Here is a 19220-nt window from a genome sequence, read left to right on the forward strand (position 1 = left end):
CTATCCCCTACAGGCTTTTGGAGACCTTTTCCACCCCACAGCTCCTTTTTTAGGCAATGCCAAACTGACAAACCCATGAACTTAATTGAACCTATGAAGGGATATCTTAAGGAGGTACTGCTCAATGCTAGAAGTCTTAGCAAGAAAATCCACTCCCTGCAAACCTTCCTCTCCCTGGAGAGTGTAGACAACTGTGTAGTAACAGTGACATGGTTTAAAGATACTGAGAGTATCCCAGCAGTGCAAGGTTGTAATGCCGTTCACAATAGTAAACCAGCTACTGCACAGGAGGGAACTAAAGGTGGAGGAGTCAGAGTCTATTTATTTATTATTTTTATTTTTATTTTATTTTATATTTGTTAACCGGGTTAGTCTGGCTGAGCTTTTGTCTCATTTTCAGCAGAGACCCAGGGAGAAAAGCTCCTCAGGACTAGAAAACAATTTATTAAATTTTAGTAACATAGTGGTAACAATCAGCTATTGGATCTTCCAAGCAGAGACCTGGAGAGAAAAAAGCTCCTCAGGCAATTCAATTATACAGAGTATTAAGAAAAGAGGTAATTATCCCACTTTTCTCCACCCTTATTAGACCAATCATAGAGTGCAATGCTCCCTTTGAATGCTCCATTTGGTATGTACCTGACCAGGTATATGCAAAACCTAGAGCAACCTTAGAGGTTACTTATAAAAAGAATACAAGGCATTATAAACCTGCCTTATGTAAAGCCCTTTCCCTCTACTCAGTCTCCTATAGATTTCTGAGGGGTTATCTATGCCTGGCTTACAAGGCACCCACAGACCCCCACACTTATGAATCTCCTGCATAGTTGTAAGTTAAAAGTACCAGACATACAAGGTCTAGGGACCTGAATTTTGTCTGTGACTTAAACACAGCATGCTGGAGAGACAGATATGTGTCCCAGAAACTGCCCCTCCTATGGAATAGGCTTCCCATCTATGTGAAGCTGAGTTTGTTTATTACCCAGTTTAATCACAACCTAGACCAGCAGATGGGGAAGTGGACATTTACATCAGGCCTAGCACCTATGTACCTTATGGGCAGAAGTAGCTTGTACATACCTGGCCCTCAATGCCCAATTTGGATACAGGACATTATTATTATTTTGGGAAAACTTGACTAGGCATAGAAACTCCCCCTTTTTATTAGCCTAGTCACAGTCTATGAACGTATAAATAAATAAATAAACAATAAAAAAAAAAAAACAAGTGAAATGTAATAAATACAGTTTATTTAAAAAAAACTAATCATGTTTTTATTTATGCATTTATATTTTTAATGAATAAATTGTTTGATAGCAGTAAATCCCATTGATATATGTGGCTTCTGCATTTATCTGCAATGACACCATTTACTCTGGGCACTGAGAGGTAAATAGACTATCACAAGTAAATTTAAGACACAACACACTTAAGTGAGATCTCATCTGCTGGATGATGTTTCAGGAGTGCATTTTTCCCCTGGGTCATTTTTATATCTGGGATATAAGACCACAGGTGCCTAGTAAGAATAGAACCCATAGCCTCTCCAGTTTTCCTTGCATCAAGTTCAGTAAGCAGTCTTTTTGACCTATGAATGGTTTAATGTTAACCTGTCTTTTATAGTGGTTGTTTCCTTTTGAAAAATATGTTTTGCATTGGCCTTAAACAGTATAACCATTTTAGCCTTTATCACAGCACTGAGTTGCACCAAGCCTACAGCTCACATAAAAGTGCCTCACAATTAAACTCCCTATCACAGTGCTGTAATTACTTCTGATAAGCACATCAAACAGAAATGTAGATTTAGTCAAATGTGGACCTTCTTGGTTGCCCATCCTTTCATAGCACTTAACTCAGGTACTGAATGGACATACAGTGGTATGTTTCCAGTACAAAACAATACCTGCTTTATGTATTCAGTCTGTAGCTCAGCTACGTTTCCTACAAAGCAAAGCATCCATATTTAGTAATGAACCCACAGCCCAAAAAAAATTTCCAAAAGAGTTACCGGTGTCTGCTGTAATAAAAAAATGCTGAGCTTGCAGTTAAGGACAATGTGAATAATAATTGTAAACCTTCTGACAACCTTTGCTGGTACTTCAGGTGATGAACATTCTATGCCAATGCATCTTGCCTACATTAGCTGCTAAACTTTTATCACAGAATCAAGCTTAGCAGGAGTTTCAAATCTTAAACTTAACATGCAACTTCTGGACTTTGTTACCTGTTATGTTATCAAAGGCTGATTTGTCACACTGTTGTTTTACTAGCTGTTTATGGATGTATAGCAAAAAGCATGGTATCTGCTAGGTAAGATGCGGGAAGGGTATACATAGAAAACTCCTTACATGGCAGGTCTGCTTCTTGTACCTCCTACAGAAGCACAACCTAGCACAGGCTATGCATGATTAAACCAAGTGCATTGCATATTCTTATTTCTACCACACAATCTCTACAGTATAACATTTGTATGCAGCCAGGGGCAAGGTACATAACCACCCTAAAACAGTTTGCAAAAGACTCATAGGGATTTTGGTGTATGATAATAACAGAATTAACACCTAATAAATCTGCTGTGGCAATATCAGGTTATCCCAGTTTGCTTTGTTAAAAACTGTTTACATCTAGCTGCAGTTGTTACTTCCTCAAAGGATAAATTTAGTTTGTTTTTGTGCAGTTGTATTATCTGTCTAAAATTTGCCTTGCTACTTTGTGGGCTGTCTTGTTCTATCCTTGTAGATATAGGATAATGTTTGTGTATGAAAGCAAGTTTTCATTAAAAGTAAGACAAACGTCAAGTCTAGGATCTGTCCTGGTTGTCATACTCAGACTAAGAACCTAGGATTGCTTTCTGCATGCTACTAATCTAGCAGTAAGCACAGAGGTATAAAGCTATGCACTGTTAACAAGCTGTTTCCTGTAATTCAGCATTTCATTATCTCAGCCTGCATTACTTCCTGCATTACTCTGAGGAGCTTACATAGCCAGACAATGCTCCTTGGCTGAGTCTAAAAAATGTCCATATGGATTAGTGCCCTACCCTGGTGAACAAATACACAAATAACACTATGTAGCAGGTAACCTTTATTTCTGGCACTGCAGTAAGGGAGTTGTTGAGCAAAATACTCATCAGTTTGCCCATGTCTTACTTCGCATGGTTTTGGTTAGTAGCGCTTAAACAGGAAACCAACTTGTACTAGCTTTTAATTTTAAATCTCTGGAAATTTTTAATAATGATTTTGATTTGTGGCACCTCTTAATTTAGTGTCATTGCATTTTACTAAAAAGCCGCTATATCATATTGCCCTCAGATTTAATAAACTCCATGTAGGAATAGTGTCCTCGGTCGTGTCTACAGCTCCCCAGCGGCAGCGCGCCTTGAATATTAATGAAGGCACACTGCTGAGAGAGAGAGAGATGTGTTACATGGTTACAGTATCCATGTATAGGGTGTGTTACAGTGTCTGAAGATGAGTAACACACCCCCTGCACTGTTAAAGTACCAGCTGGCACTTAAATAAAGTGAAACATGTTTAAATAATGTTTTTGTGTGTTTGATTAGCGCTGCACGGCGCTTAGCAATAGACATGTGCTAGACATCTAAAAATAGTAACTGGATGCATTTAATTAGTTAGAAAAGTTCATGTTTAAGCATAGCTAAGTAAGTTTGTATGACGTAGTGCAATGCTCAGCAGTGTTTAAATGTAACTGAGATCTATATAGAACTGTATAGCTCTAACCACCATATCTTTAGTAACCGAATGGTTAGAGTGATGGCTTTGTGTGCAGTAGGTGCATGGTTTGAACGCAAACCATTCAGCTTTTTACATGTGATAGGGAAATGTGTTAATTTTTTTTTTATGTATACATTTGCATTTGTCACCCGAGTTAGTCCAGCTGGACCAGAAGCCCATATTCAATGGAGATCTGAGGACAAAAGGCCCAGTTACACACAAGTGCCCAATACATCAGTTACACTCCAAGATAATGCAGGGAGCTGCATATGTTTAGGGGATATAAAGTAAAATAAATACACATAATAATAACTTATCATTAATGAACAGTGACTTTCAATAATTGTTTTTTTTATTTTTGAAAAACTCTGGTTTGCCAGTAGCTAGGCTCTGTGAAACATTGCTAAGCCAAGCTAAGCAATGCTTAAACAAGAACTGTTTTAGCAGTACTTAGCAATATGCAGCTCCACTTAGCTGGTTTGGGCACTGCTAAGCAATCCCAGTGTAAGCAGTCCTCAGCTCAGCTAAATGAGTGTGTGCACCACTAAGCATTGCTAAGCATTACCAGTTTAAGCACTGCTCAGCTAAGCTTAGTGGGTTTGCATAGTGCTAAGCTTTGCTTAGCATTTTTAAAAATGGTCCAATTGTTGCAAAGGGTGGGAAAACAGCCTTATCTAAGCTGAACAGGTGGGAATACAGCCAGAATCTGTTGATGTTTAATCACTGCAGGAGCTAAGGCTGGAGATGGAGAGGGTGCCTGCTTCTGGGCACAGTGCTAGGGAATTTTGGAGTCCAGGGTCATGGCTGGGCTCCTTGTCAAAGACCATGGTTACTGGCTGCTGCAGGCCCAGTACCAGGGCTCTGAATACAAGTTAGAGGCCTGGGACCAGCTAGCACATGACCTCACCACTGCAACTGGCATCCAATACACTGGAGAGTAGGTGTGTCATCATTATGATGATCTGAAGTGAAGGAAGGGGGGTTCTTGGCCCGATGGATCCAAGACACTCTGGACTGCAATGCCCCAAACATTTGCAAGTATAGGACCAATGATTTACCAAATTCTAGTATGAATATCTGATAGACAGGTACACAGAATTGTGTGTTTTCCCCCAAAACTGCAGAGGAGAGGGCTTTCAACCTGGAGGCCCATGCAGGGCACCTGGCCAGGATGCACAAAGAGTGTGGTGAGTACAGATATATCTCGTGATATATAGTAATCTAATTAAGAAAGAGTACAGTAGAAACTGCCAGTAGGCATGGTCTGCTGTGAGTGTACTGAAATGAATGTGTACATAGACCTGGACTGATATAAGTGAGTATTGCCAGGTACAGTTAAGTATAGATGAAAGCATAAAACATACATGGTTATGGAAAGAAAGTTAATACAGCATTAATAATGTTTGGGAATAACCTGTGTATACTGTACTAGTAATACATGTTCTGGTAATAAAGTGCACCAGCATTGAAACTGTGAAGGGAATACATTATCTGCATTCCTTATCTACAGGAAATACAGTACAACTGCAGTCAGAATTGTGAAGAAATAAAGGAAGTACTGCATAGATTGTGTTATAACAGATGTCTTCCAACACCTGCATTATTTAAAGTGTAGAACAATAAAGATTGTCAGCTGTATACCAATCACTGTGACATCTCAACCTCAATAAATCTGTGTTCTGCCCATAGTCAGCTTTAGGCACCAGTGAACCTTGCAGTCGCTGGGGGTCCCCTCTTCCTGCGGGGCCCCAACTACAGCAACTTATTTTAAATTGATATTTTATAACATGACTGTCACACCAACAAAAGCTAGTACAGAAATATATATACATATATATTCTTTAAAATTCAAAGATATTCTGGTTATAGTATCAATGTTTTATCAAGTAACATGCTTCACAATTCCGTTAAATATTTTACCACTGGCATAGTGCCCTTAGCATAGTTAAACCCTGCTGGTGGACAGTCTCTCCACTAAAATTAAGAACATAGCCAGCTTTAGGTACCTGCAATACCTATGGCTGTAGGGCCCCCATAATCATCCCTGACTGTGTGGGGGCCCCATAAAAGCTGCTGCTGTTTGTAGAAAAATGAGGAGTAAAGAATGTACTAATTTCCTGATTATGCCCTTTTACCTTAACAGGGCTGTGATATGACCCTTTAAGGATAAAGTAGATAATGAACATGAGCAAGGCAAGCACTAGACAGATCAGAAGCCCAGAGTGACTGATCTCAGTGCATACCTTTGTTTTTAAAAACTGATGCTTCTGATCTTCAAGGATGGTTTTCTCTTTCATGGAGTTTTATAAATACTGGCAGAACATTGGGTGCTATAGTATTCAACTTCATTGCAGAAGAATTCTCCACAATGCCAAAAATAATAGCAGACTAAAAACTCAAAATCAGGAACATGTTTTAAATATTACTATAATGCACTTAAAAGTTAATAGAATAACATGTTTTGCATCAATATGCATTTTTGGACAATAAAAAGTATAAACATCTGATGTATGCATTTATTGACTGTCTGTAACCCTGAATGACTTACCAGCAAATCTAACTTTTTATGAAGGATAGAACAAAATTATTAGGAAAAATCAGGGAAGGTCTGTGAAATCAGGGACAGTGATAGGTATGCATTACTTCTCAGTGAGGTAAATAAAAGTGACTTAACCGTGCTGCTGCTGCTGTTTGACAACTGCTAAACAGCAGTCACTGATGTGGTGTGGCATTACCAGTGTTGTACAAGGTATTTCTATTTGCTGAAATATATAAAAAACTAGTATTGTTATGGCTTATGCTTGTGTGTGTGTGTGTGTGTGTGTGTGTGTGTGTGTGTGTGTGTGTGTGTGTGTGTGTGTGTGTGTGTGTTTGTGAATGTAAAATATATCACAGATTTTTATATGTGCACACACCCAGTAATGCAGACACATGCATTATTCTTCTGGGTATCAGTAAAAATGCAGCTAACAAGTAATTACATTTCAAAAGTAAGACACAACATATATCATAGAACATTCAGACACTTGGTGCTTCTAGGAGTCTTGTGGTCTCCCACTCTCCAGATTGTATAAATGGATACAGAGGGGCACCCTTAATCATCCTTGATTGTGGGGGGCCCCACAAAAGATACTGCTGGTTGGGGAAAATGAGGAAGAAAAATGTATTAATTTTCTGATTACATTCTTAACCTAAACAGGGCTGTGATATGACCTTTTCAGGATAAAGCTGATAATGGGCTCTGCTGTCAACCTCACCCATTCTAAAACTGGCCCTGCTGAGATGTGGGTTTGCAGAAACCTGATGTAGGTTATGGCGGGTGCTGGGAATTGTGTAGCTATTGCTGATTTAATTTTCATCACAAGCAAAGTTTAGAGGTGTGCACAGGAGGTCATTATAGCTTGTCTTTGGGCTGGAGACAGTGTAGTTGCTTCTTTTACTTTTACCACAGACCTCAGAGGTGTATAAAGAAGGTTGCTATTGCTTGTCTAGGGGCAGTGTACTGTCAAAGAGCAACAAAGTAGAATACATTATTATAATAGCTATATTTTTTCACTTTCCTCACAATCTCACATCAGGTACATATATTGTATTTATTTATTTATTTTATTTATTTAACATTTGTTGACCGGGAATGTCCAACTAGGTTCCACAGAGCCTGTTTTCAGCGGATGCCCGGGGAGAAACGCTCCAGATGCATGTCTTTGGAATGTGGGAGGAAACCGGAGTACCCAGAGGAAACCCACGCAAACATATACAGGTGGTTGCCTTTGGGGTTGGGGTGAGGTGGAATGCTATGCATATGTCTGTCAGCAGTCACTTGAAATTCATGAGTGTGGCAATTTGAAACTCTGCTTTCATCCCAGTCTAACACCAGAGGGATGCAGACACATTGCCTGTCTTTTTTGGGGGGGAGGTTTGTGAGGGAAACTGTATTCCCAGGCAGGGCCTGTGTATTCTCATAGCAATTGTATTATTAGTTTACTGTGAGCTCCTGCCTTGTCAGCGTTAAATATTATGCCTTGGGCACACATTAGGTCTCCCTTGAAAGAAATAAAAATAAGACTGAAATTATTTTCTTACTCATGATTTTTTTTTAGACCATTGTTGGATTAAAAGGTTGGAAAATGCTCTAAAATACATCCCACAGAATCTATAGCCCCTATAGCTTCTTGGGGCACCATCTTATTTGAGTTATTTCCTAAATAGTTATTACTGCTCTGTCTTTTTCCAATACTCAAAGATAGGGAAGGTGCATTGAAAGGATACAAGAAAAACTAAAGCTGAACCACGTTGAATTTCTTTCCTTAATCATAATTTCTGTTCAAGCCATAATTGGATGAAAAGGTAATTTCAAAAGGGAAAAAAGCTTTAAAATGCACATCAGAGCACATAGAAAGTCCTGGCTCCTTAGTAAACAGTAAGACAAAATGTAAGAAGAGGAAGAACAAAATGTATATTATTGTTGGAGAGCCCAAGATGGGGGGAGCAGGGGAAAAACTGGAGGAAGTATGTGTGTGTGTGTGTGTGTGTGTGTGTGTGTGTGTGTGTGTGTGTGTGTGTGTGTGTGTGTGTGTGTGTTTGGGAGGTGCTGAAACAGAAAGTAGTGCCTAGGGTGCAATTTCACCTAAGTTCAGTCCTGTACATATAGTTATTGTAATATATCATTGTTGCAACTAAATTCCAGTAACTGTGAATATCCCTTTGTGAGATGGGCCAACATGGTCTTGGTAAGTGCATTGTAGCTACAGGTCAGTTTGTGTATACTACTCCTAAAAGTATGCAGCATGAACTAAATGGTTACTTAGGAGAGGTGGCAGTGACAGGGTTATAGACTGAATGCATCAAGGGTTCCTCCAATTTGACACTTGCAGGGGGCCCTCAAAAGGCTAACACCGGCCCTGGTTCTGCCAGTTGTTGTGTGTATTCTGGGCTATTGTTTAAGAAATCAAATATTACAGGTTTTGTGAAGTAAACAGGGGTATAACACCATGAAGTGACTGAAGGTTGGCCAATAAATAACTGTTACACTAAAGTGTAGATGTGGAGTTGTACTACAAGATATAATGCAATATGATATGTGTTCTGCACTAAGATCTGAACCTAGTACTGTCTAAGGTATTATAGTGTGTTTCTCCCAGGATTGTCTTGTGTTAACCTTTGCATTTCAGCTATATGCATCCCTGAACATAGGTATACCAATGCAGGCAAGTATGAAACTGTAATAGCTGCAGACTGGAAATATACCATCTGCAATGTATATGGGTCAGATAGGCAACCCAGCACCCCGGTATGATCTGTACAGCTCACACATATTCCCATCCACTAGGGGTTAATTGTGTACACCTGCATTCCAAGTATTAATACACAGTTCATCTACTATCTCTGTCATGCATGGATCTCATGCATGCATGTTCAACTGTCACTGGTCTTGTGTGACACTCTACCTATATTACCAGGTCACACTTTGTCACCAAGTGAGCTTTAGGTACATATCACTCAATCAACACACAGCAGTGGCTCACTAGCTCAGTGTGATAAGCAATATATATGTTGTTCATTTTGCCACACACAGACAGGGGTTTGAATTCAGGGACAGGTACTAAGATATATTTATAATAACAGACAAGTAGTACTGACTATTTATTGAAACCATTATGTATTGCTAACAGATATTCTCCCCCACAGGGCTTACAGGTAAATAAATATCTGTAGTAGCTGTATGAAGGGTATACTAATGTCTGTGTCCAGATGTAGTACTGTGCAAACAGCTTTTCTCAGCAAGGTGGTAAGACTCCAGTAAATAAAACTTCATGAAGTACAGTACTAGTCCAAGTTAATAAGAAAAATTAAATGGTCTATTGTTGGTATGGCTGTATGCCTGTGAATGTCTACTGATAGCCTAACCCCATGTCTGCCAATGACAGCAGGATAAGTGTAAACTCTCTGTACTATGCATGATACATGTCTCTCAAGTGTCATACTGTCACAAATAGTGATCACTGCTGCCAAAAACATTGGACGCAGATATAAACCCAATTGAAATATGCCAGTAGGACACTCACACAACATCATTGCAGAGTACACCTTGGTAGTCATATATGTTCCCCTGACATGTAATAGTCCCATGTAGTTATGTAGCTGTAGGTATTACATCTTGACCCTTACCATCCTATATGGATAGCTTGAGAGGTATGTATGTGCTACAGAAGCTATAGGGCACTTGTAGATATAAAGTAAGGGCAGATCTGTAGAGTATTGAGCAGTACTGTTGTGAAAAATATAGCCTATACATTTGGTAATGGAAAATCATTTTCTCCCTTCACCCTTTACCTGCATCACAAATTATTATTCTTATACTATGTTGTTCTCAAAACCTAATGTCGGGCCTTGTGTTGTATTACTGGTTATATCTTACAATGGTTGCATACTAAAATACCTTATTGAAATACCAATTTTGTTGGCTTATTGCCATAACTGTTACTGACATGCTGTTACAATAATGACTGTTAATCCATTTATGCCTGTCTTCTGTATGCTATGCAATTCTACTGTTCTGGGTTAATTGGAACACCCATGCATGCTGTTATTACTAACACTGAAATGTTCTGTTCATGACTAGCCAATGCACTTTGACAAACCTCAACACCATAGCACAATTGGGTAGGCTGGTTCCAGTGGAGCCAACTTTCCCACTTCATCTGGACGTGGCACCAGGTCCCAGCACATTTGGGACCCAACCTAGAACTGCTTCACTGCTGATCCTACACCACCCACATGTGGAGTCACCTCAGGGAACAGGGCTCATCCCCACCTGGGCATGGACACGGAGAGGATGTGATCACCAGAAATCAGTTCCCAGGGATGGTGCGCAGGGTTATCCAGTGTGATTTGGATGACCAACTGTGCCAGATCAAGGACAGACTGGCACACCTGGAAGACCAGGCTGGTGCCACACCCCACCCCCCATCACAGGCTGTGAAGGAGCAGAGGTGACTGGCCATGGGTGGGGAGCTCAGTCTCACTGGTGCCATCTGGAGACACTTGGTCCTCCGATTCCCAAACACCCTTCCCGTCCAATGTGTTTACACTCCTCATGTGTTATACACTGCCCCTGTCCAGTGTCTTGTCTGTCTAAAACACAACCTCTCTTACCCAGATTACCTCCTCAAACATACCTACAACTCTTCCCCAACATTCCATTATCTCCTTAAAAAGAAAAAGACATCTGTCCCACAAAAAAAATATCGTCCCCATACCTAGCTCTCCATTTCACCCCCACATACACTGCCATCTATCAATCATCCCAGCAATTAATCAACAAAGTTATGTCATCCAAACCCCTCCCTGTGGGATGTGAGGCTCCAAATTCCAAATTATCCACAACATGCACATCTGCTGCTGTACAAGAAATGGAGACCTATGATCCTAACCTACACCCATCCTACACATCCCTACCTGCCTTTTATATTGTTTTTCACCCTGCTTTTCCTCATTTCATTACTTTCCTATCACCCGTTTTTGGAAATTGCGCAGGTTTAAGTGGGACTAAGTGCCGCTTAGCATCGTGGTGTTTCGCGCAAACCCAAGAAAACCCATTTAAAACTGTTTAAATCACCTTATCTGATTCTGACACTGTTAAGCACATCAATAAAATAATCACCCCTGCCAAGTATTGAACCCAGCACTCCGTCAACTACAGCATAGTGCATTAGCCCATTAGGCCACTAAGGTGTGAAGAAAAGTTCATGTTTTTACAAAGTGGGATAAATTACAGTATACTAGGGCCTGTGATGCAGACACTGAACCAGTACACAGACAAATACATGTTGATGGATGGACGTGAGGCCTACAATATCAGGTAGAGCTGACAACTGCACAGACTGTTGCAGAATGTCCACAGTTGTGCCACCTACTTATGGTACGGTTGTCATAAGCCTATTCTGTGTGCTGAACTACTGGCAAGTCAGTGCAGACTGAGGTTACAAAATCAGGGCAGACAAGTCAGTGTCACACATCATACCCATCCGAACACACATGTTCATGCAAATCCTGTGTAACACACTGTATGCATGCATATATGTCTTGTAAATACACCTGCCATAATAATGACTCAGTAGCTCTATCTGTTACATACCTAGCACCATAGAGTCAAACTGCAAACAAACTACTGAAAAACAACAAAAAATAGGCAGGCAACAGTAATTCTTAAACTTTTATGGTTAGCGCTTTTGTCAAGTATTCTTACACTCAACTTCATCAGACACTAGTTAAAAGAATGGTGGCCATATTTAAAACCAGGTTCATAGTCACATGTTCAGTCACCTCACATAACACCATGTTTGTTTGTGTTTATTATATGCACACAAATCCCCCCTTTATACACAAGTACATGCATTTATGACAGTCAACTGAAATTTATTCAGGTTGATTAGTGACATGTAACAATTTTTATGTACACAATAACAAATATTGTTTTTTGGATGTTTTAGCTGGCTTTTTCATGTATATTTATGTATTATTTGTAAATGTACATATGAATTTGATTATTAAGTCAATAGGAAAGTGTATATGCATTTTTTACACAATTGTTTATACAATTTTTAGGTACATGTGTTATAGAAATGAGAATTGTATCAGGTAACATGGTGTCATGTGAGGTGTCTGAACATGTGACTATGAATCTGGTTTTAAATATGGCTACCATTCTTTTAACTAGTGTCAGATGAAGTTGAGTGTAAGAATACTTGAAAGCGCTAACCATAAAAGTTTAAGAATTACTGTTGCCTGCTTATTCTTTGTTGACATACCTAGCACCCACAGTCCTGTCCCACAGTCTGGTCTGTTGCACGACAACTGCATGCTTGTCAATAGAACATAGAAATAACTGAGCCCTGCAATGTCCAGCAGAACTGGTAGCTGCTACCACAGTCATCACCATTCAAAGTAGTATGTCAAAGGCCTGTAGGGTGGGACACATGTCACAAATATGAATACATGTCCTAAATGCAGCCTACCACTCTCTGGATGCCACTATTACATAACATATGTACCCGAGGCACATGTCTCACCTGGACTGTTATATGTACCCTCATCCTGGCTATGCTGTCACGACAGAGCTGACACTGCTCCCTGACTCACATATGTGTTCAAATCCCCAGTATGGCTATTGGCCAGAATGCAGCAAATGCAACATGCTATACATACAGCAGCATGTTCAGCTACCTGCTACAAACCTAACATACCTCCCAAACACCTAGAACAGGCCGTCCACACAACACCCATACATAAAGGGTTGGGAGGCAATGGTCTGGTGACAGGGACATGTGTCACACTCTCCCCCTATAAACGTACTCAGGTGATAGACCAGTGCCAACTGCAGCAGCATGCACATTCAGATAAAAATGATGTATGACACTCACATCTGCCTGTATCCTTACTGACCCCAACACACATTGTTAAACAGTAAACTGCCACAGAATCAGAAATTCTGCTAATAGTGGGCAAACATACCATGCAAAACTGTGGACATACCACATCAATCCAAACAGTGGACAGTATTTCTACCTTCCCACTGTAATGCTGTAGCTCCCACACCTCAATAATATTCTCCTCACAGGTCAGGAAAAGGGCCAAGGCCTACATGAAGGCCTTACTTATAGCACTGTGTTGCCATGCCATTGGCTAATGAAAATGCAACCCAGCTGTTCTGGATGCTATTAACAACTGCGAGTCACAGATTGGTGCACAGGCAATCACCTGTTCATGAGCATTACCTACAAAAGGCAAGCTGATGCCTATGTTAAACAGGTCTGTGACTTTCTTCATGAAGACAGACTGTACTTTACTAGGAAAACTAATACTGGATTTCTGTTCACAAAGGAGTACAACACTATACCAGGTATGTCATAGAATTCCCCATGTAATGGAATGCAGATGGGGGGGTGCAGTCATGGGAAATAGGAATTTCAATAGTAGATCTCAACGGGTCTATATTATATGTTTGAAGTCTGAAAATTTTGAATCTCATATGATTGACTCCATATGAGTGATGTTTTCAAACTTCGAATGTACAATATAAACAAACTAAAAATAAAAAAATCTACCTGAATGCTCTATGCAGGGGGGCAAGCCCCCCTGCACCCCCCATACCCCCGCTACTTAAATATACCAACTCCGAGATCACACTACATTGAAGTGAAGGGAAATATTTCCTACGGCGATCTCCATTCTAACGTTCAATGTTTGAAAACTTCGCTCATATGATGTCAAGCATATTTGATTTGAAGTTTTCAAACTTCAAACTTATGATATAAACCTGGTCTCAACAACATATCTTAGAATGACATGTTGCTGTTAGTCATCCATCAAATACCTGCAGTTCTCCCTTTTGGCTCTGTCTGCAGTGACATAGATCACAGCTCTGGCCCCTGAGTCCTCCCAGCAATGGTCAGCTCACATAAGAATGCTACCAGATTGTCTGTTGTACAATAGTGACAGTAACTACTGGGGGATACAGCTGGCATATCACATCATGCACTCTCATTGAGCCCCTCTCAGTCTGTGAATGTCATGCAGGCATAGTTCAACCATGGTCCAGGTGTCCCTGACTGTTCCTGATGCACTCTGGCCAGGTCACTGTGTACTCCACACCTGTATCTCATTGCCTGACAGCTATGGCTAGCATACCTGGGACCCCCTGCAGCAGAACAGCAGCTTACAGGCAGCAGTAGTGGGGGGACACAGGCTCCACCTCAGCAGCAATGTGTACAGATTGAGCATACAATGTAAGAGAATGAATACAGTACCAGATATTAATGTACTGTTACTGTGTTCTGAGGGGTCTACCATGTCACAGACACATTCTCCACAGTCTGGGTACAACCATTACATATTGTCCAACTGGTTTCCAGACATTCCCTTTTGTCTGGCAGGGGGTCCACATATATCAGGCACATGTCCACATTCTGCAAATATCTGTGTACTGCAGATGTCAGACATCTGTGTGGAGGAAACCCAACACCACATTTGCACTGCTGTCAGGTATTGTGTAGCACACATGTTGTGGGAATGTTCACATACACATGCACCAGTCACGTATTTGTCAGATGGTGGATGTATGACATGGTACTGTAATGTTGCCCATAAGGGGCACACCACAGTAGATGGAAGTGATGTGTGTGGACATATAACAACACAGTCTGTCACAGTACACAGGCCATAACTGGTATACCTAGGATCATAAAAGGTTACTATTCTATGAGCCCTGAGCCCCCATAAGCCTAGCCCAGATGTTAGCCCATGTTTATGCAAGGCAGCATCTGATGCCCCAGTCCAAAAGGGACACAAGTGGTATCCCAAGGCTGTATGTGCTGTTAACCATCCAGTTATCCAGGTTCAACTTGCAAAGGTATAAATAGCTACCCTGCCTGTTGTGGAAAGGGTGTCCATTCCACAGCAATGTAAGTGTGCGGGACACATAATTGAGCCGCTAACAAGCCCAGCTGATGTCACACACCAGGTTGAGGGAGTGTGTGTGGGTTAATAGAGTAGAGCTTCAGTTACACTTGTGCAGCAGTCCCAACAATGTAGAGTCCATGATTGCTGTGTATGCCAGGCAGTGGTCAACTCTGAGGAGCATGTATGAAACTGGGTAAAGGGAGGAGCCTATAGCCTATTTGTGTATGGTAGATGTTTGAGGCCCTGGTGTTCCTTGGTGGAGAACCTCTGTGATGTCCTCATCTGCTGCATGTGCTGTGTGAGCTGAATGACAAACAGGAGCTTATACTCAATAATGGGCCATATTGGGGGAGTACAGGAATATTATGACCCCATGCCCCTGGATGACATACACTTCTATATGAGGTGGGCCATGTAGAAGGTTTACCTTACAACAGAATCAACATGGTGGTGAAATGCCATGTTGCCATCAATCTGTGTGCACAGATCCCTCACTAATGATTGCATGCCTAGGATGTTGTTAGTACTGTGATAATATGTGGGGATGTTAGTCTCCCCAAAGAGGTTGACACTGCATTTCCTGGTATGCAGCCTGAGGCCATGTTTCTGGCACCCGTCATGTGTCTGTGTGAGACCCTCCTAGGCAGGTGTTCACACCACTAGGGAATCTGGTGACAGCACACAGCATGCAGTCATCTGAAAACATGGTTGCCCATAGCCCAATGGCTGTTCCCTGCACCTCAGAAGTGTACATTACACATAACAGAGGCCCAAAACAAAGAACACCAGGTGACTCCACTAGTTATGGGTCAATCACTTGAGGTAGATTCCTCTATGTACATTAGGTGGGTCATGTCAGCGTGCCAGTGTGCAACCCCACTGGTAACATATGGTGCGATGCATACTTGAGGCCATATATCTGTTATGGCCAAGTGGTTTATACTGTCAAACTCTTTGTCCTGGTCAAGGTAGGAAGTGTGCACTCTCACCCCCCCACATGGCTTTGGTGACTGTGTCAAAGAGTTCAACTGAGTGTAACAGACATGATCCCTTCCTTTATGAAGCCTAATTATGCATTATAGAATGTGTGGAGGTTGCCAATGTCTTTATTAATGAGGTTCACTATAAACTGTGCTATGGCCTTTCAGATCAGCCTAGATAGACTGATGGATGTATAATGTGATGGATTGGTGGACACCCCACCTTTGTGCAAAGGGGTGACAGTGGCTGACCTTCACATGGCTGGGACAAAGGCAGTAAGCTGGCCTACTTTGAATACAGTAATGTATGGTGTTGCAAGTCCATGCTTGGGGTCATGGACGATGCATCTTGTGATGTGATAGGCTCCCATGGTGGCTGCATACCATGACTTTCACATGGCAGTGGTGACCTGTTCACTACATATAGGAGAAGGGGGCAGGTACTGGGAATGTCCAGATGTACTGATGTGGGGACAGGGGGTGAAGCCTACACTGACTCTGTCAGGCAGCAAGTATGCTTGGCCTACAGCACTGGTATAGGTGGTGTCCCTGTCCACCACAAGTGAGCAGATTCAAGTTCTTCTTCTGATGTTGCAGACATATGTGCAGAAGGGGAGATGATTGTATGTAGTAGAGGTTGACAATGTGAGCTCTATGTTTGCTGGGTAGGTTTCCAGGAGTGATCCCATTTGCTTGTTCATACCAAGGAGATGTTGCTCCAAAATGGACACCTGTTCCTATCTTGTCTTGGATGGTGGTATGTCATACCTGTTATATACAGCATTTCCTGCATATGTCCATCAGACGGGTGTACCTATCCTTGCAGAGGATGGTGTAGTCCTGTCAGATATACATGACTCCATGCATCTATACAAGTGCACATATAGCACTTGTGTACATGTGTGGATATTGGTGTAAGTTCCTACAGAGGGGTTGGGGCTATGAAGTTGTGTATACCACCCCACAGGAGGTTGTATTCTATGTTGGAGGTGTATGTATGTCTGACCCTAGCTAGATGGGTATAGTGGGAGATGGTGACTGTAAACATGACCTCATGATGGTTGCATTGCCACAGAGGATGACACTATATGGATGCTGCAGTGGTAACCCATTTTGTGCAATTTCATCTCCAACACGCCTTCACCTCATGTGGTGGTAGTCCCTAGCTGCACCATGCTGTTTGTAATTCCAGTGTTGATGGCTCTCTGGCCATTTGAGTGCTGGCATGGGTACTTCTTCCAATGTATGTTTGGCTCATTCAAGTAACCCAGGATCAGGATACAGACCCAAATCCTTATACAGTTGAGGTGCATTTAGGTAGAATGGGCTTCCTGGTCACATGTGCTGGCTGGTAGCTAGCTATGATTTGAATAGGTGTGTTGACAATGGTGAACTGTCCCTGCAGTGTCCCCAGTGCATCTTACTGCCTGCACACATGGAGGTCTGTATGTGTCTCATATATACTGAAACCCCATGTACCATGGCGTTACCACCCAAACGTTGGGGTCTGACTGTATGATAGGCTGGTAGACAAGGTAAGTTTGGGGTGCTCTCTGCAGCTTTGAACCATGTGTCTGTAACTGCTCAGATGTCAGCATCTCTCAGAGTTAAGAATGCTTGCACTCTAGGCAGAGTTATATGTATACTCCTGGCATTTAGCAGCCTGTCTTTCAATGTCTGTTGCCCTGACAGTTGTATGTTGGTAGAGATAACATCACCACTTTTCCTAATGAAGGCACTATGGGGGTGGCGAGAACCATTGCCAGAATTATGAAGGTCAGTTGAGACAGATGGAGGCCCTCTCAAAGCATCATGCTCTGTTGACCATATCATCCCAGCCTCTCAGGTACTGGAACCCCCTGGAATATCACAAGATAATCGGCCACATGTTAAAGTCAGTCCTTTCCTGATTGCATTGCAGCATCAGTCTGGGTAATAGCGGAATCCTGCATTACAGCTAGTGACATATCTGCCTGGAACACATAATCAGTGTGCTAACGTATGTCTCACTGCATATACTCCAGGGAGGTACATCTCAGGTCAGGCACACCAACATGGACTGTGACAGACTCATGACTGTACCTGTTGGTGAGAGACACCAGTGCATATGTGATATGGTGGATTTTGTCACCTGACACACATGTAACTGTGACCATCCACATATATAGTCTGGTGAGAGGCACATAAGTGTGTCTCACAATGGAGTCTCCTATGTGTAATATGTTTGATATGTGGTAACGCCTTCATGGCTGTGGGACACAGGTGTGTGGCTATGTGTGGTATGTGCTGTGTAAGACTGTGGCGTTCAGATGTGGCTTTGCCTCAGTGGTGTTCTTTGTATGTGAATGTGTATGTTGAGGATCTCTGCATATATGTGTGTATATGTGTGTGTGTGCGTGTGTGTGTGTGTGTGTGTGTGTGTGTTGTGTAAGTGTGGGTGGTGTGTGAGGTGTACTGATTGTGTTGACAACCTGTTTGGGGATAGATATGTGGGCTTGGCAGGGAGTGAGCATGGACTGTAGGTTCCTAGTGTCATTGCATGTCTCGCAGAGTGTGTTCCTTGGTGGTGTTTGTAGATGGTTGTCTGTTCCTGTACATGACGCATATGCAACACTGTGCCAGAATGCCTATATCAACTGGACTGGCAGAGGAAACTGTATGACATTGTCAAACCATATATTCCAGAATCTGAGGGAGGGAGGAAGGACTGGGAGACCTAAGGGGTGGGCTTACAGTCCAGGTGCTTACTACAACATTAGGAAGCTGACACCACTGTGTACAATGTAGACTGCCTATGAACAAACAGTAATAGTTGCAACAGGAACATGCATTTGAACACTTTATAGGACATGCAGCAAGTAGAAAGAAACATCAAGATCAGGAGGGCAATGCATGATGTATTGCCACTATGTTGCTGATAGCCACATACATACTGTGATGATAGATGGTGGGTATGATGTGGGAGTTAGCAGTGGATAGTGCTGGCAACTGTGGATGTGTAGGGTATGTACATAATTGTGAGCAATGTATGTGGCCATGTGATGTG

The sequence above is a fragment of the Protopterus annectens genome, chromosome 2.part2, assembly GCF_019279795.1.
Source record: "Protopterus annectens isolate FY-2018-M chromosome 2.part2, PAN1.0, whole genome shotgun sequence".
Lineage (NCBI taxonomy): Eukaryota > Metazoa > Chordata > Ceratodontiformes > Protopteridae > Protopterus > Protopterus annectens.